At 39.2% G+C, this 20,784-nt stretch overlaps 1 protein-coding gene and 1 long non-coding RNA gene across 9 annotated transcripts in view; both read left to right on the top strand.

The window, feature by feature from the left end:
- LOC115442954 overlaps positions 1 to 20,784 on the top strand; it is a 95,546-nt gene that overhangs the window by 40,247 nt on the left and 34,515 nt on the right. The window lies entirely within an intron of this gene.
- Positions 5,320 to 8,870, top strand: LOC119189374. Its single transcript, XR_005112374.1, has 2 exons — positions 5,320 to 5,420; positions 8,790 to 8,870. It is a non-coding gene; the product is annotated as an uncharacterized LOC119189374 (long non-coding RNA).

Genomic DNA, 20,784 nt, shown 5'->3' with positions numbered 1-20,784 from the left:
CAGCTAAAAATTAAAAAAACAAATAAAAAGTTGTAAAATGTGGGTAGATATTGTAACTTTGACTTTGCAGATGAACAACACCTCATTCCCCCCCGTAACCACGAAGGCTGCAAAGTCTTCGAAACGTCAGAAGAAAACTAAAATTATTAAAACCGCGATAAAATCCGAAAAGTAGTTTAATTTGAATGGCCCGTAAAATGTTAAACATTATTTAGATTCCGTCAATATTAACTCTACCATCAGTTCGGAAAACAATTCTCACCAGAGAAGTATGGGCAAGAAATTCTGGTGTTGCTATTATCAAAACCAGTTTGAGTTATAACTACAGTACATACAGAGAAGATTACTTAATTACATGCCTTTATTTCTTCCTGATTACGGCCATATCCGTAAAGGTCTTATTTCTAAATCAAAATTACGTTGGAAACTTCTATAAACAAAAACCCTATCAGAATTAATACAGCCGTATTGTGACAATTTTGATTTTTATAACATACGAATATTAACTTAAGAATACGTGTCATCTACACTTTAATTTTACATTTCCTAAGACTAATAACATCTCTACCACTTTAATAAAAAAAAACCTAAAAGAAAACATTGCCAAACCAATGCTAAGAATCTAAAAACAGCACCACAGAAGGCCATTAGCGTGTAGCGACGCGCACGATGAGAGCTCTCGGCTCAAACGAGGTAATGTTACGTACAATCTGACCTAATTCTGCATATGTCTAGATTTTTTGTTTGAGAAATGTGTAAGTTGAAACTTAAAACCAGTGGTGGATAGTTCAGACCTGAATGAGCCTTGGATGGGCTCCACTGTTCTAATTGTTTGGTCTTTTTTTTTTTTTTTTTACGTAGGTAAATCATCAGTTGACTATCTCCCCCCTTGGGATGGGCGGGAGGGCGTGTCAGACTTTTACTGACTAAAAACCTACGGTGTTCCCATCCTTTGCCTATGTGCCTAGGTCCAAGATCCGGTGGCATTGAGACCTAGGCAGGCACCGGCCCTAAAGGGCCCCGCAAATTACACTGACACTGCTCTTCGAGGCGCGCGTGGAACACTACGCGCCGTACACACGGGTAAGCCGTTAGGGGTGTTTCGGGCGACGAGCTACCCAATGCTCGTCACCCGACGGTCCGCGCCTACGGAGGCCGACGATCCTCAGCAGACGTTCGACGCCCGCGTCTTGTGCGTCTGCCGTGGCGGATGGGACGTTGGGCGCTTTGGCGCCGTATCCGTTCCGCCACCTCCTTTGCGAGCATCACGTCCTCGCAGAAGGAGGTGACTGCGTCCCACTCTCTCGCCCCGGAGCATGGCTTCTACCAGGCCCCGACGCGAGAGGTCTCCGCCACCGATGGCCGTTGTGAGAACACGGCGGTGCTCAGCCCAAGCTGGGCACACCTCCACCGTATGCTCCACCGTGTCCTCCGGCCGATCCGCACAATAAAAACACGCGGGCGTATCCTCCACCCGGATCCGATACAGGTACCTGCCGAAGCAGCCGTGACCGGTCAGTACCTGCATCGTCCGGAATGAGAGGACGCCGTGACGTCTCGTCAGCCACACCTCGAAGAGGGACTTACCGCCGCTATCGTGGCGTGCCCAGCCAAGGGTTGCGACAGTCGTTGTCGCCATTCCGCCATGAGGTTCTGCCGGAGCTCCGTCCGCCGCGCGGCAATTTGTCGCGGTAGCGGAGCTACGCCCCGGCTCTGCGCCTCCCCACGCCACACATACAGTGACGCGAGGACCTTCGCCTCGAGACCCCATGGCGGTAGTCCGGCAAGGAGGCCCGCCGCCTCACAGGAGATCGTGCGGTATCCCCGTATCAGCCGTATGGCCATCGCTCTTTGTGGCGCGTTCAGAAAGCGGCCTTGCCGCCGCGCCACAGTAATTGTTTGGTCTATGCTGAATTATTCTGCGCTGTCGGCATGCATGCTTGGGAATGTATTTTTTTGTTCGATGCTACCTTATCTAGGATATTGATAATGAGATAGAAAATCCAAAAACCCTTATTTCAACCGGGAATCTAACTCAGACCTTTTCAATTCTAGCTTGCTAGACCAAGAAGACAATAACTGCATTGAACTCAACAAAAATCAATTGCATATCGTATCCGAATTAAAATTAAACCAACTTATCATTTCAAATCAACCACTGATATGATAATCTCAAGTGCCTTAATCCACCGTATCAGCATTAATCAAATCGTCGTTAATGGCCATTTGAAGCTCCCCAAAAGTCGCTTCAGTTAAATCTTTTTAAGATTTCATCAAGATATTTTGGAAACTCGTCATTGTTTTTAATTCCATGAATTCCATTTCGAGATAAGATATCTTGCAAAGTAGGTTGTCATTCTGATAATCATAATCGAAGAAATGAATGACAAGATCAGCTCAATACACTTCAACCAGATGCTAAAGATTTACAGTTGTGCGAACAGCCTCCTGCCTGATAAAAACAGACAGATGTATTTAGTCTTAACCGAATCATACTAAAATCTGCAAAATCTTATCGCAAGTGATAAGATATTTATTCTGTTCGAATAGCAACCATACACATAGTTTAAAGCCCGTTATGGCAGCCCTAAAAGGCCAAAGGCTCCAGGCAAAATAAAAAAAACGATGCAAGGTCTCGGGCGCTATGTTCAAAAATGTTCACCCATTTCAACATTTTCGTTTCGTAAAAAAGTTCCTTAAACGAACCACGCAAGGCCCCAAGCTCGCCTCTCTCTAAGGCTACCTCTGATAATCCCATGTAAGTGTGTCGTGTCTGGGATCAGCCTGAGTATACCGGCTTTCAAAGCCGATATAATTGCATTGACTGGCGAGTCATAATCATCAGTCAACACTATCTGGACCCTACGCCGCTTGTCATTAGGGGCAGGTCTTTGCCTGTATAAACAAAAGAACATCAGCCGATCTGATTCAAATTCAGATATGATCAAATACGCAACTATATCAATATGCTACATAATTCTGTAGACAACTTTCAACACGACAAGGCTGAGAGCCGAAACGAATCTAGGCGTGAAGGTCTCGAAATCCAATCTCGCTACTGAATGTCATATCAAATTCGCCATTATCGTTGAAAGGGAAACACTAGTTAGACAGTATCAGATTGCTGCTAGAATGGTGATCTTAGTGATCCAAATAGGATTGGTATGTGTGATCTAATGTACTATGTTTTATTAGTAACTACAAGTATAACACACATCAACGCCTTTCGAAGGGGTAGACAGGTAACTAGTGAACCCAGTTTTCGCTGTGTATTTTGTCCTATGTGATGAGGGCCTATCGCTATATGGACACAAATTCAAGACTCTAGTCTGATACGAACCCGACCAACTTTTCCCGACCCGGGATTTGAACACAAGACAGTAGAGCACTAACCCTATCATGCAGGTAATAAGACTACACCACCAAAGCAGATGCAATAAAATATCTGAAGCCGGTATAGATCTTTCTACAATAGTTAACGCTAAAAAATATGCGAACGACATAACCTATCGATAATTTTTTCGCTAGGATACATATTTTTCATACATAATGTTAGTGTTAACGATTGTAGAACGCGATTGGCTACAGACTCTATTATTAAGATAGCTGAAGGGTAGCACCAAATATATTTGTGATCTAGTCATTAGCCAAACCAACTTAAATGTATCAGAGTCTACCTTTGTAGATATCTCTTCCATAATTGTTATTGCCTTCTTCCTTAGAGATCCGTTATGTAAAGTCTTCTAGAAGGCGGACGGTCATGATTACAGTGTTTAGATTAGTTAATATTGTATATTTTAAATGTTCATTAATGAGAATCTAAGTGTTTTCGTGTTAGTACTTACTGTAACTTACATTTTATTTGTGATAAATAAAAAAAATACATAATGGACGCCCGACTACGCTAAGTCAAATTAAAAAATCAGACAACAAAACATCAGGCTAAATACAGAAAGCTATCGAAATATAGCAGCACAATTGATAGCAGTAAAGGAATGAATGGCTTTGTGTGTCGATATTAAAGTGAGAGAATTATTACCGCCAGAGCCCAAAACTATTACAGCATTAGATCTAAACAAAAGTAACATTACAGTTAGATATCAAGGTCAAGGTCTCTAGACAGTCTGCATACTTCTTATTTACTAATACGAAGATAACGGCGAGTAATCTAGAATTAAAATAAAAAATAGTGGCCTTTACAACTTAAATAATTGTAGCAATGATTCTAAGATTTTCTTACATATCAACACGCACATTTCTTATGAACTGTGTAGAGTGACAATTAAAGAACATTATATTATATATGGATAGCCAAAATCACTACAAAAAATAAACAACCACAGACAACCTATTTTTGGAGGGAAAGTGACCCCACTGATGATAATTACAGTAAGATCCAGATAGAGTGTCGACTGACGAGACATAATTGGAATGTATGTCTAATGTCACTGTCATTGACTCAGTAATAAACTAGCTACGGAACAGTACGGTTGTTTTATTGCGTGTGACGTATCAATTGGCGACGAGGACGAACTACCCACGCATTTTGCAAAATGTCGAATTATATCGGGAATTTAAGTGTTTTCGATCATAAAATTCACGATTGGGACGTTTTCAAAGGACAATTGACGCATTTTATTGTGTTAAATAATATCCCTGACGGCCACAAAAGTGCAGTGTTGTTGACCAACTTATCGGAAGAATCTTACCGTCTAATTAGAAACCTCGTTTATCCTAAGAAGCTTGAAGAAAGTACATATAATGAGCTAGTGAAATTACTCGATGGACATTTTACGCCGAAAAGTCTACGTTCGTTGATAGGGCAAAATTCTATGAGGCGATTAAGTCCGACGGTGAAAGCATCGAAGAATGGGCTGCACGGCTGCGAGGGTTAGCCGTGTATTGCGAATTTGGCACTGAATTGGACACGCTCCTCCGTGACCGGTTCGTGCTAGGCTTCGGGTTAGGCCCAGAACGTGATAGACTTTTTGAGTGTGACTCGGGGAAGCTGACCTTCAGAGAGGCGTTACAAGTCGCCCAAAAAGCGTCGGCAGCTCGCGCGGCGCGATCTACTGGCATCGCTACCGGCATTACAACCATCAAGGACGAGCCCGTATTCCACGCGGGTAGGACAACGCGCGCCGGCGACGCCTGCGCCGGCGACGGCCGCGCCGGTGGGAGCGCGATCCAACGCGGTCATGGAGCTGGTGACGTCGCATTCCGTTGCACAGTGTGCGGCTTAAAGAATCATAATGCGCGAAATTGTAGATTTAAAAATTATAAGTGTTTAAAATGTGGGCAAAAAGGCCATTTAAAAAGCTATGTGATGTTTCAAAGTGTAACTTAAATAACTTTGTTACGGAAAATGTTCAGCCTACTCAAGAAAATGACTGTAAGGAATGTGAACTCTTTAGTATAAGGTATGTTAACTATAGTCCGGTTAAAATTTGCGTCCAAGTAAATAATATAGAACTGTGTATGGAGTTAGATACGGGTTCGGGCACAACAGTTATTTCAGATAAGTTGTATTCGTCTTATTTTTCACAATCAAGGTTGCTTAAAAGTGATATCAAAATGTGTCTATACAACGGCCATAGTATTACACCCTAGGATATTTTGTAGCAAAAATAAAATATTCTACACTGTGTAAAGACATTAAAATTTATGTTATACAAAACGGAGGCCCACCGTTATTGGGACGTGATTTTATGGCTAAATTTAAAGTTTACTTTGCAACATCTAATAACAATATTAATCCATGTCTGAATAACAAGTACATTGAAGTAGTGCAGCGACTGTTGGATCAATATCCGGACGTTTGGAAAGACGAGTTAGGCTGCTTTAGCAAGTTTGAGGTCGAATTGCAATTGAAAGATAAGGTAACCCCAAAATTTTTAAGCCAAGACCAGTACCTTTTGCCTTAAAAGATAGAGTTAGTGCGGAGCTTGATAGACTTGTCTCCCTAGGAATTCTTGTGCCCGTTAACCATTCCGATTATGCTACACCTATAGTACCAGTTTTAAAAGAAAACGGTAAATTAAAAATAGCGGGGATTTTTCGTGTACGTTAAATAAGGATTTGAAGGTAGATAGATATCCGTTACCTCGTATAGAAGAGGTATTTTCCAAGTTAGGTGGTGGTGAAAGATATACTAAAATAGATTTGAGTAATGCCTACAATCAATTTAAATTATCAAAAGCATCTCAGAAACTAACCACCATCAATACACACAAAGGGTTATTTTCATATAGTCGTTTAGTTTATGGTCTAGCGAATGCACCGGCTATATTCCAAAAGGCAATGGAAACACTATTGTCAGGGTTGGAGGGTGTCAGTGTATGGCTCGATGACATTTGTATTACGGGTCCTACTACAGAAATACATTTATCAAGGTTGCGGGAGGTCTTGCGTAGATTACAGGACGCAGGATTACGGCTGCAAAAGATAAATGTGTGTTTTTTGAAAGTAGTGTTACTTATTTAGGATACGTAATAGATAGAAACGGATTGAGAACTTCTCCATCTAAGGTTGAAGCGATATTAAAAGCACCCGCCCCCATCAATGTATTAGGAGTAAAACGATTCCTAGGTATAGTAAACTACTATAGGAATTTTATTCCATTAGCTTCGGCAATATTGCACCCATTGCACGAACTGTTGCGCGAAGGCGCAGCATGGCAGTGGGGCACAAGCCAGCAGGAGGCTTTCGAGTGCGTTAAACGCGAGCTGGCCAGCGAGCGTGTGCTGGCCCATTTTCAACCAGACGCACCGTTGTTACTGACGGTGGACGCAGGCCAAGCGGGCTCGGCGCTGTGTTAGCACACCCGGACACCGAGGGCCGCGAGCGACCGATAGCTTTCGCATCTCGATCGTTATCGGTAAGTGAAAAAACTATAGCCAAATTCAAAAAGAAGCGACGGCAATTATTTATGGAGTTAAACATTTTCACCAATACTTATATGGTAGACAAGAACCGTTCATATTGAAAACCGATCACAGGCCCTTGCTTTCTATTTTTGGTAAAGGTAAGGGCATTTCTGTCACGGCTGCCTTACGCTTACAAAGGTACGCAATTATATTATCTGCTTACAACTATAAAGTACAATTCGTGGACGGTAAGAATAATCAAATCGCAGACTATTTCTCTCGTTCCCCATATCAGAACCCGTAATGGATGAGAGGGAGGATGAAAGTTCTAGGCATTTTCTCTTCTTAGAGACAAGCGTGGAGCCGGTTCTATTCGAAAACATTAAACAAGCTACCGCGAGGACAATACGTTGAAAATGGTAATCAAGTATATGAATAACGGTTGGCCAAGGAAAATTACATGTAAGTCGATGTTGCCATTTTTTCAGTGTAAAACAGATCTAGAGGTTATTGACGGCTGTTTGTTCCGCGGCCATAGAATAGTGATTCCGACTGTGTTCAAAGAAAAAATGTTAAAAGAGTTGCATTCGTCACATTTTGGGATAATAAAACTAAAAGCGCTGCCCGTGGTAGGATGTGGTGGCCCGGAATCGACGCCGATATCGAGCGATGGGTAGGCGCGTGCACTGCTTGCTCCGCAGTGCGCGCTGCACCGCCGCGCGCGCCGCCCGCGTCCTGGCCACGCCCGCTGGGCCCATGGCAGCGTATACACATCGATTATATGTCTATAGGACAGACTGTTTACTTGATTGTGGTCGACGCGTTTTCCAAATGGTTGGAGTGTGTGCTAATGGATCGAGGCACTACTACAAATGTACTTATCAAAACTTTCAGAAATGTTTTCTAGATACGGGGTACCCACGTCATTGTCTCTGATAACGATGTTAAAATTAGTTCCGCCGAATTTTATAACTTTTGCAAAATTAACGGTATCGAACACATAACTTCACCTATATATCACCCGTCTAGCAATGGCCAAGCGGAGAACTCGGTCAGAACGTGTAAAAAAATGATAAAATGTGCGTTATTAGAATCCAAGTGCCAGAAAGATATGTACAAAAAATTACAAAACTTTTTATTTAATTTTAGAAACACAGTTCATTGTACTACAGGTGTCACCCCAGCTAAGTTGATGATGGGGCGTGATTTAAGATGTAGATTGGATTTAATTCTACCGCAAAATAAAAACTATAACAAAATGATCAATTGATATTAAAACGTAATAGATGTTTCCAAGTGGGTGACCGGGTGTGGTCTAGGTGGTTTATTGGGAGGAAGAGTGTTTGGCGCGAAGGCACTGTAAGAAAAATTGTAGGTAATCGATTGTTTGAAATTTATTTTAAAGATTATAATATCAGCTGCATTAGACATTTAGATCAGATAAGAAAATTTATTAGTGCAGTTACTAATAGTAACTCTGTGAATCAAAGCGGTAACGGGGAAGTGTTAAACCCACTGCCGACGTCAGTAGCATCTCCATCTCCACCGCAGTCGCCATTGTCCGATCCGCTCCACAATAGTACTTCCCCCGGGCAATGGCCGTCGGCGTTTGTGCCGTCCTCGGCATCTGTTTCAGAGTCAGGTGCCGAGGAGGGAAGGGACATGATGTCCTACGCGCCAGATGAAAATATTGTGGCGAGTAGAAATAATAGTGAATTGAATAAAGGGGATATGGACAATGGTGAAAGTTCGGAGACTGGTGGTACTATTTCGGAAGTACCACAGGATGATATTAATCCAACTCACTCCGGTACAACTACCCTCAGGCGCTCTAAGAGGCCTAAGAACCCTGTGAATTACAAGCCATATTTATAAGTTTTATTGTATTATATTGTTTAAGTATGTCTGACTGTTCTGTTGCAGATTTCCAAATTAATGTTGGAGGAATGGAATGTATGTCTAATGTCACTGTCATTGACTCAGTAATAAACTAGCTACGGAACAGTACGGTTGTTTTATTGCGTGTGACGTATCAAATTAAGTAGTACAAAGTAATCCAAATTGTTATCGCCTTCAACTAGCATAACATATCATATCTAAGAATCCTATCCTCATTTTGGAGCTGTTAATGAATCGAAAGCCGAGTGACTCAGCACTGGGTCAGCTAATAATGATGGATGGGCCATTGTGATGCAAAATAGCTGGTTATTGAGCAATTAATGCGACCCTAAGCATGCATACTAAGTGGGACAGTGAGGTACACCTAGTAGTGGCCTCTTGGCATCCCATTATTGGTATTCAGCTAATTCTCGTGTTTTGAGTTGGCTTTGCAATTTTGTGTACCCAATTTTTATCTTTATATTCAACGGACTTTAGATAGAAGGAAGTACTTAATTGTGTTTGTATTTTTCTATGTACACCAATTACTCTGGGGTGTGCAGGTCGATTATGTGATGTTTATGTTGTTCCGCAGAAGTTTCTCTTACAATGGCGTTGGCAACCCACGAAATATAAGCTTTATATATTCTTTAACTGTTGTCAATAATCTATATATATTATAAAACAAAATCCCTAAAAGTTGTCTATCTGTGTGTGATCGTTTTTCTCAGAATCTACTGAACGGATTTTTGCACGGTTTTTACTAAAAGATACTACAATTGTGGAGAAAGATTTAAGTTAATAGTACCTACATTACGGTTTTATGTAAATTGACTAAAATCTAATGATTACTATTGAAGAGGTCGTGTGGTTGTAAAAAATGTCGTGGGTCGGGATTTACGCAGGAAAATTTTTGTAACACAGTGATTTTCACAGGCACAATTTTTTAAAATGATATTGATCGTGTTTTAAATAAATTATAACAGCAATGCAGCAAATTTTATTTTAATGAAAGTAGATATATTTTTAGTGGTTACCGTACAGAGTTCTGAACTTCCACCAAAAGTTGTTAGGGTTTTAAGACACAGATGGCAAAAGAATTCTGATGATCCTAGCCTTTCAAACTTGAGGCATTTTCACGCCAAAATCCTTAATAACAAAGCTCCATTGTTCAGCTATTGTCAGGAAGTCGACACGGCAGTTCTTTGTGTGTGACCGCGTTCCCGGTCCTCCAAGACACTCGGGAGCGCTCGGGAGTGCTCGGCCTTCCTTCAGGACGTTGCTTGATTAAGACGATTTATTACGTATGTCACGTACAAAGGTAAAAGTGTTTTGGAATATTTGGTTTATGTATGCTTTATATTTCGTCTTTCTTTTAAGAGATAGTCAGTGATGTAACTTCAATACTGTTAAGTGTTATGTATTTTGAAGAATTTTCTCAATCGGAATTATTGTTGCTATCCAAGGTCCGACAAACAATTAATTGCATCAGCTGTAATATATTAGTGTTTAAAATATTATTTAAAGCTGTATTTGAAATAAAATTACCATAACTAATTAAGCCTTAAATTAAATTTGAATTCGCCATAGTAATAACGAATGATCATTGCCGTATCGAATTGCCAAATATTTGATCAAAATACATTTGCCAAACTGATTAGCTCTGCAAATCCAGAGCTGATTGGATGTCTGTGTTGACTCCATCTGGTTCAGTTTACCAATTTGTTTGATAAGCTTACGTATGATTCTGTATTTTAATTTGTATGTTTGGTTGATAAGCTTACGCGTGATTTCATATTTAACATTACACCAGTTAATTATTGATTAGTAATCAACTCATCAGTTCATTACTTTTATAATATCAGCAATCAGAAGTGACACTCACGCCTTTTCCCTGAAGGGGTAGGCAGAGGCGCAACTAGTGCACTCCATTTCCGCCGTGTACTCTCTCCCATGATGTGATGGTGGCGAGCCTATCGCCATATCTGACACAATTCCACACTCCAGGCTGATACTGAGTAGACAAACCCAATATCACTTTGCTCTACCCGGGATTGAAACCAAGACCTCAGCGCTGCAGTCGTACAACTACGCCACCGAGGCAGTCTATCGACGTGAAGCTGCCGATCAAAATTGTATTTTATACGATAGGCAGGTAAATGAGTGTAAGTCACCTGATGCTAAATAATCTCCATCACTCATAATGCTAAAAGAATCGGGACGAGCAACAATAAAAATTACAAGTGACAGTGTTTGATTTGAAAAACTCATTCACCATTCGAAACGACGAGCTCATTTCAAAGTTTCTAGACAAAGAATATTTTATAGTTTTATGACCATCAAACTATGACCAGTTGCTTTAGACTTTGTAGATGGTAGTTTTCTGTACGCCAGGCTACTCTACCGACATTCGAGGGGGCCATTCTGCTCTAATACTGTAGACTTATTGTCACAGAGTTAGGTTTTTGAAAAGAGAAGCTAAGGAAAAAATATCTCAGTTGACGTTGCACATGCGCTGCCTGTACATCAGGCAAAAACGTCTGAATAACTTTTATCCTGAACAATCTCAAATCTAAATTCAAATGCGTCACGTTGCGTCATAACCTCATAAGTACTAACGTGTGAATTACTCGTATTTTAATTCATATTTGCAATGTAATTGTATTTTTATGCAAATCGAAGTTACGCTTGCTTACATATGCAGAAACGAAACGATGAATCTTAAACCATTTAAGTGTTTAAGAATAAAGTAATTTAACTTGCGGTAATGTGTCTTTTTGTACTGCATCTGATGATAATTGGAAAGGGGTCCAACAAAATGTCGACTGACGAGAGATTTATGACCCTCGGAAGTCGACACAATTAGGCCGGCCTGTTGGAAACGGATATACACAGACTGATTCCGGAACGCGACACACTTACGTGAGCCACTATGTCGAGTTTTGACACCTTGTGTACTGTGGTGGTCGTCGTTTTTCGGGTGACTGTTAAATATATCCTACCATCAGCAAAAAACGTTATTTTTCAATATATGCAATAGTTTGCTTTTTGAAGCAGTTAGTTTTCTAGACGTAGCCTCACCACTACTATTATCTTTGAATAGTGGACAAACGTACTTTTATTTCGAGTATTGCCATTACTTTAATAAATTTTTGATCAGTATCAACCTGGTTTCTAAAATTTGTATCCGGGACTAACACACAGGCGAAAGTGGGTGCCCTGTACCTCTGCCTAGCCCTTGAGTGACAAAACCGTGTGCATAATCAGTTTATATTTCAGTTCTACTTTCTACTACATATCTTCTTACTAGGTATTGAATAACATTAGTTCATGTTTATGACGAAACCCAAAATCGAAAGCACGCCATCACTGTTTCGTGATTCATGCCACATTCGCAACGCCATTATTTAGAACGTAACTGCCTCACGTACTGCTTAAGTGTTTTTGGATTCACTGGTTTCCCTTTTGCATTTGTCTGCTAGAGTATCAATTACTCTAAACTTATTACTCTCTTCAATCGGCCCCTCATTACTGAGGATCGTGATCCCGTCCAAGGTCAGCAGCAATCTTCTCCACGAAGCGCGATCTTCGGCTTGGTGCACTGCTTTGGTCATTGGCATATGTCGGGAGTTGACGACCTTTGACCAGCTATTCGGATAACGCCCTCTTGGTTATCTAAATCCGATATTGGCGGTGAGCAACAACTTTTCCAAGTTGTCTGGTTTTCGTCGCGCTATATGTCCAAAACATTTTAAAACACGACTCAGATGGGCATAAGTTTTTTTTCGGTTTATTGCGCAAACGAACAAGCGGTTCGCCTGATGGGGAGCAGCATTCGACGCCCATGGATTACAGCAATGCCAGAGCACAGCCAAGTCGTTGCTTAACGAAGATCTCTAGGTAAAAAAAACATCAATCTTAGAAATTTGTATATGATGGGACCTTTTAGGAAACCTACCTTCATAAATAAAAAAGGAATTACGCAAATTCGCCCGCAAATGTCTCAGTAATCAGAGTAAATACATAAATATAAACACGAATGGAGACCATCCTCTCTTTGACAGTTGGATAAAAATTTACTTCAATTTAGGACCTGTAATGCAAATATATAATTTGGTTAATCATTTTATGCGTATCCAAAGAGACACGAAAGTTCACATCCATAACTATCTGCGTTGTATGGACCTCTAACATTACTAGTTCTCATGCATCACTGACTTTTAAAAATATTACGACTTATTTAGTCTAATACGAGTAGGTACGAGTACACACGAATGGATCCCAATAGCTCTACACTCAATAACCCAAACAGAACCTCGGATACGGTAGTGCTGTGTTTGAACTTTAAGTGTAATACCGTAGAGGGGGGGAGGGAGGGTGGAACAGTCTCGAATATTGCGGTTCCAATACGAAAACCGCCTTGGATATGAGAGGGTAGTGATGACTTATCGATAACATTGGATTTAGTGTTGGGTAGTAAAAACTATTTCATAATGATTTCTTATGTTTTCACGAATTTAGACATTAAATTTAGACTATTTTTTGTTAGGAAACGTCGGGAGAAAACTTAAATAGTAAAACCGCGAAAAAATTTGAAAAATAGTTTAATTTTCAAAATTATATCGACCAAATATTTTTAATGTAAAATCACCTTGTAAAGGAAAATGTTCTTATGAAAGTGTAAAATAATATAAGGTATTTTTGAAAAATTTACAGTCGGTACCAAATTATGTAAAATACACAAAATAAATGGAAGCCAATCGATCTTGTTCCTTTTAAGAAGGAAAAACTAAAGAGTCAGCTAACCTAAGGTTAAACTATATAACTGGTACCTATAATTTTTGATGCCACTAATGGCCAATATGCTAACATTATGTAAAAGTAATAAAGCCTAATTATTACGAGGCTAAACATCCTATTTCGGAAAAGCACAACACAATAACTTACAACATTACAAAAGTTGCTATCCCTTATCTCCTAACGTTAGGGTCCCAAATCCCCCGCAAAAAACCTTCATACCAAGACGTTTCCAGACGAAAAAGTAAGAGCGTAAACTCATACATGCAATTTGAAGGCAATTCAAGCACTCAAGAGCAAACTCCAACGTATTACACGCATCGCAGCCCGCTGCCGGTCCAAGGCTAACGATGTATGTCTGGCGAATTTACCCGACGGGTTTGCGGGTTTGAGGCAACATCTATAGCAAGTATTTGCTATTAACCGATTGTAAATAGGAGGTGTTCAGTTCGAAGCGTGTGTACTTTTAAAACGCTTCAAAAGGTTTTAACTGAATTCAAAATTAGGTTACTCAATACGTCGTAAAATTTTTATGCATCTACACCATTGAACAATGTGAGTTGGCAGACTTTACATAGTTTTGAAATACTTAAGGAGCATTCTCAGACATGTTGATTTTTTTTTGTATAAATTTCCGCTACATACAAAATTACGTGCAAAATCATAAATAGGAGCTTACCTTATTGACATAATATTTGCTATCTAATTAATACTTAATATCCATTCCAGAACACAAGTTTTGGGTTATAATTATGTTAAAAACTTTAAGCTACTTTGTATACAACGCGTACCCGATTATAACTTGTTTTGTGTGTAATAAAATAAAAAAAAAAAAATATTAATTAATCAATTGTAGCTCGAAAAATCAAAGATATTCCTTGGGTTTTGTACCTGCATCTCATCAGCCTTAATAGAATTATCCCTGGTTTAAAGTTACTGGTGAATAATTATTGTTTGGTCTATTCATGCTGCGGAATTCTGCAGTGTGTGTACTCAAACCGACTTTAAGTCCATCGGCACACTAATCTAATGACCTGATTTTGGTGAAATTGCGCATTACAGCATGGCGTATGACCGATGGCACCATTTGCCCGCTAGAGGTCAGTGTTTAGATTGTATTGTCGTCATTCATTCGTATATTTAAGTACAACTGGTTATAGGCATCGTTTTGTCTATTTCTACCGCTATTGCATCTTAGGTTTCTGATTTTAATACCGTTTTATGAAGACAATACAATACAAAAACTCTTTATTGCACACACGGAAAACAAAATATATAAAAAGGACAGAAACCAAATATATAATATCAGCCCTGTATTATACACCGTGACTTTATAGTCGTTTTGGAACCGAAGCGTGGTTACTTAGAACAGTTTGTAGAACCAAGAAAAAATAGTGAATAAATTCTACGGTCTATATTAAAAAAATAATCCAAATAATATTTTTCACTCGTTCGAGTTTGATATTGATTTTATAGTAACGCCGCGACGATCTATTCACAAACGACGCACACTACCAAAGTGTGTCAGCTGATACCTACCAAGAGCGATAAGACGCGCGCGCGGTTCCAGAGTTCCTTGATTTAAAAACTAGTACCTACACTACCACCTTTAAATTAAATGCTTTATCATGGTGATGGTATTGATTGTATCAGGGATAATATCACATCACAACTCATTACGCTATGTACCTATTTCACATCTTGAATCAGTTGATACGAGGCACGAACGCAATTGTTTTTTGATTTTTTCATTTTCACTTTGGAAGAACAAGCATTATTAAATTTATTCAAAATCACAATTAAATAAGTAAATGGATACTCCAATTTCTCCTCCATACTTTACACGGGCTTAGGACCGTCGGAAATACCTACTTTATGAAAGCATTACTTTACAATAAAATACCTACTTAATTTATTGTCTAAGTAATAAAAATAAATAGCGCGAGCGAACTATGAGTATTTCGGGCGTATTTAAAAAATTGGAGCTATTTACAAAATAATCAACTTACATACCTAAACAGTTTATTTACAAATTACCTATTTACACTTCCCTGTAACGAAGCATTAAGCAACTGCTCGAAATGCTCTCCGCCGCGTTCGATACACAAACGTTCACGTTTTGAGTTATTGTATTTAAGCTTTCGCAATGTGTTTGTCACTTTTCACTCGGTTAAAGGCGTCCACTATCGCACTACGTAACTCGTCACATGTTTTGTGTTCCCGGAAAAACACGGGTCTTTTTATTTTTCACCACAAGACAAAATCAAAGGGTGCTCACTCCGGGCTTCACGCCGGCCAAGCCACGGGGCCGCCGCGGCCAATCCATAGGTCACAAAACTCATTGTTGAGGTGGGCAGGCACTGTACTTGCATAATCCGTGGAAAAGGCGCTGGGGTGCAGCCAAGATAGTGGGAGTGAATTGAACTTGAGGAGTTTCGATCCCGTGAAGTCGCAGCGCATTCAAATGATCCGGCTGGGAGTACCACCGCCTAACCTCTTCCAAATTGTACTTACTTTGCAACAGCGTATAGCTGAACCATTGACAAATACTCCACGTTTGAATATTGAATACTGACGACTCATTTTCGCATGGCTACGAAATCAAAACAGCCTAATCGCGCGCGTGTTGTCGTATTACTGACTGAAGGACGGCGCGGCGGGCGGGGGTGCGCGGGAGTGTATGCGCTCGCCGTGCCCTGGTATAGGTACATCAGGGGGGTGCACGTGATTGGCGACGACGCGACGTGGCGCGGCGGGCTCTTTGTACCTATTTTTTTTAAGAATATTTTGCCGCTTAGTTATGAATGGGACCGATCGTATTGTTTGTAGTGGCGTTACCACGAGTTCTCATTTATTATTCGGAAACGAGTATTCATTTTAATGTTAAAAAAAATGTTTTAATTTTATTAAACTGATATTTTTTTTCACTTCTACTATTGATATAGAATTCAAATTTTTCGGTTCCAAAACGACTATAAAGTCACGGTGTATACTGTCCCACTGATGGGCACGGGGCTTCTCTACTACTGAGAGGGATTAGGACTTAGTGCGGATTGGAAGACTTCACACACCCTCGAAAATTCCGATAGAGATTTTCTCAGGTATGCAGGTTTAGGCAGCGACAGCCTAGTTGGTTGTGAAACGGACTGTCGAGACGAATGTCCGCCAGTTCAAATCCCAAGGGCACACACCTCTGATTTACCAAATATTATTATTAAAATAAAAGACTTGCAAGACTGAACACTTGCATAAAATACCGGCCTTGACACACAAACTTTAAAACTACTGTCTTGTTTTTTAATTGTAGCGCCATTATAGTGATCACCATACAAATTAAATAAAAAGATCTACTATACTTCAATTATAATAATTCGTAAATCTAAAGTCATAAGTCGATGTTATTTATTTATCGATTTATTTTATTACCTAATCACCATCTGGAAACAATAACAGATCCCATCCACCCCACAAATAAAACCATAAACCCATTCCAAACTCCTGAATGTTCCACTATCTAGAATAATTCATGACACATCGTAAAGCGCGCTCTCGATACTCCGATTTCGTTAATCGATAAAAACGCGCGTCATCCCTATTTTTGGCACTTTGAAGTCAGTTTTTTACGACTAGTGTAATTAGACGAGGGCTGTTGTTTCCAAAAGTTGACATAAGATGCGTAGGGCTGTCACGCGAAGTATACCTTTGAATACCGCCTTTATTTCTTGTTACAAAGATATATAGAATTTGTGTCTTATGTATCAGATTTTTTTTTACGGGAGCGACAAAGTGACTCCACTGTACATGATGGTAAGCGGTTTGGGGTCCAATAGCATGTAAATTGAGGAGAGGTGATTGCCCGTCGACGGTCGACACAATTATGCCGGCCTGTTGGAACCGGATATACACAGGCTGATCCCGTAACGCGACATTTGTGTGGGCCACTATGGCGGGTTTTAACACCTTGTGTATGGTGGTCGCTATCCGGGCGGATATAAAATATAGCATGACGCGCGGTGGAGACTCTTACAATGCTTTATATTGCCACATTCTGAATGGTGTTGCTACTGTTTATGGGCGGTTATATCATTTACGATCAGGCGAGCTGTATCGTGATTCAATTGCAATAAAAATATGAGTATTTCTCAGAATAAATGTACCTACGTAACGAAATAAGTATAACAAAATATTGTTACACATATTTATCTCATCCATCTTTTTTGCGTATTTTATATACCACTAGTAGTAATCACCAAGCAAAGAAATCATAGAAAACTAAATTATGTTATATACTACTTATTTAATTTGTTCCTGGTATCCCAAGATACAGGCCTATCCTGAGTATAATTTATTCCTGGTATCCCAAAGTACAGGCCTAGCTTACTTTGGGTACCCCTGGCAAATGTGTTAAATCGTTTTTAATAATTTATAACCATTGAAATTTTAAACAAAACTCTTTTATTTTCAATGTAAAAAAATAATAGTATATCTCGTTACATCAAAACATAAAAAATAAACCCCCTTAAAACATTAAAAAAACAACCGAATGTCAAAGAAACTTTACAATAAAAAATAACAATAGTATATGTCGTAACATCAAAATATAAAAAAGAAACGTCATAAAAACATAAAAAAAATACAACCACATGTCGGAGAACTTTCTCTTATACGTTAATTTATCATGCAAGCGTGACAACCCTAAGCGTGGAACTGTAATGCCGCCTTTATATTCTGGAATTCTCTTTGTTACAGTCCCAGCTTGTTTCAGCTATGTTTGTTTTTGCGGTGTTTGAATAGAATAGTCTAGAACGTTGTACGTAAACCTTGGACTAAAAAATGTTTTAAAAATGCAGTTATATAAGGGTTTGTATTGTTAGGGGGCGTTCATAAGTAGGGAGGGGTCTATGGTTTACTTATTTTTGATGATATGGGGAGGTCTGAACAGTGATTACGTCAGCAATATTAATTTAATTATTTATAATGATTTCTTATGTTAGCACGTTGTTTGCGCTGAAAAAAAAATATATTTCGGATTTTTTCGATGTTTTTTATGTTAATCTTATCCAGACGTTTCGAAGACTGCAGCTTTCATGGTCACAGGGGACTTAGGTTTGAGATCGGACTTTAAGTCCAACTGTATACTAGATGTATACAGTTGGACTTAAAGTTCTATCCTATATTAAATCCTAGTCCTAGACCTACATAAAATTTAAATAAATAAGACATGAGGCGCTGGAACAAAATGTTTCTATCTTAAAATCCGGTAAGGTATCCAAATTCCCGTCATTTCCCTGGTATTGTAAGTATCGGTGATCATTTGTTATCAGGTAAAATACGTATTACACGCACACTCACGCCTTTTTTTCCCGAAGGCAGACGCGCAACTAGAGAACACACTTATCGCTTTGGGTATTCCGTCCCATGATGTGATGGCGAAACTATTGGCATATCACAAATTCTAGACTCCGAGTTGATACTGCACAGAAAAATCCAATTTCATTGATGACCTGGGATTCGAACCTAGGATTTCAGCGCTGTAAATGTACCGCATAGTTTAAATACATCACCAAGGAATTTATAATAAATTAAGAACAAAATTCAGCATCCACTGAAATCACAAACCGGTAATAAAATATAAAATAAATTTAACCTTTTGTCTGACTAAATGACATTGTGGTTTAATTTCTGTTCCTTTTTCATTACAATGGTCATGCGGCGTAAGGGACCTTTTACACTTGTTATTCAAAAACGCGCGTTAAATCAAATTGGAGGGCGATCGTAGCTATTTCTATTTTTAAAAAGGAATATCGAGACAAGTAGCATGATAGTAAATGCCTATAGAGTTGAATATATACATCATTCAGTACATTAAATTACAAACTAACTACCATATTAAAAAATATTTACAAGAATAAGTTTGAGCAATACATTGTAACTGCTGTGACAGATTATAATATATCATTACTGCTAAAGCATATTATGTCAGTTTAAGGGTCTATAAAGAGGTAATTTTATATATTTAAATATATATATTTTTTTCTCAGTATGACAAGATACTTTATTATAAAATACCATATACATAAAATAATGTACTCATATTTGCAATACAAATTTATTGATTCATTGAACTACTAAATAATGCACTTTGACGTCAAACATTAAGGCTTAATTTACATTACGTAGTTCACTGGCTACATTGTCTTTCTAACTAGAATATAAATATTAAATACTTATACACTGACTATGGCTTTTTATATTTAATTAAATGTAATATCAATGACTCTCACAACCGACCCAATATATGTAAATGAAAAATATTCGACTATAATTGCCGTTTGTGGTAACGGTAAGAAGCCCTAAAAGATTCATCACGCTCGTGTAATCCAGGGTCAGCAGTGCCTAATATGAGGCCGAAGCACGTCGACAATCAAATCCGCAAAATAAATTACGTACAGTGTGCCAACGCCTTTATGTAGCCGTCGATTGCGGAAATTATAAAACATGACTTTACTTTTAATGCCCGCGGTATAAATAATGTAATTTTTGTTCCTTTCGTTTCTCTAGTGGTAGTAAAATATCTATTATGATTTAACTACCTCGGTTTAGTTGTAATGCTTACCTGATACGAGTACAACTACTGCGCTGAGGTCCTGGGTTCCGATACCGAGTCAGGCCATAAATAAGTGACTGCGTTTTTTCATCTTAAAAATTATTTAGTCGCAGCTCGAAGTCAGGAAGTTAGCGCTGTGATAGCTTTATGCTTCGGAAAGTATGTAAAGCAGATAGTCCTGCGCCTGATCTCTCTCCGGTCAGGACGGTTGCCGTCTCACCGAACTATGAGAGTGAAGGAACAGAGAGTGCTTGTGTATTGCGCTAACACTTGTGCACTATAATATCTCCCGTTCCTGGCTGGTCTCCGTTGAGATTGACCGCCGTGGTTTCGTTCGTCTTATTGCGTGTCTGCATAATGAATACTTTCAATATGCATTTTATATTTTATATTTTACCATAAAATACCTAGATGGACTAGTTGTATAGCAGTACGACTGCAATACTGAGGTTTTTCTACTGAGTATCTAGCAGAATGGAATTGGTGAATTCATTCCAGTTTTAGAACCTTCAGGGGGGGTGGGCAGCTGCACCTCCCTACCCACCCGTAGTGATGCCCTTGACTCAAATCTTAAATATTAAACACGCATCACTATTCTATGACATCTCAATTTTACCCATCAGTTCCGGTATAGCA

The sequence above is a fragment of the Manduca sexta genome, chromosome 3 (assembly GCF_014839805.1).
Source record: "Manduca sexta isolate Smith_Timp_Sample1 chromosome 3, JHU_Msex_v1.0, whole genome shotgun sequence".
NCBI lineage: Eukaryota > Metazoa > Arthropoda > Insecta > Lepidoptera > Sphingidae > Manduca > Manduca sexta.
This window is presented reverse-complemented; position numbering and strand designations above follow the sequence as displayed.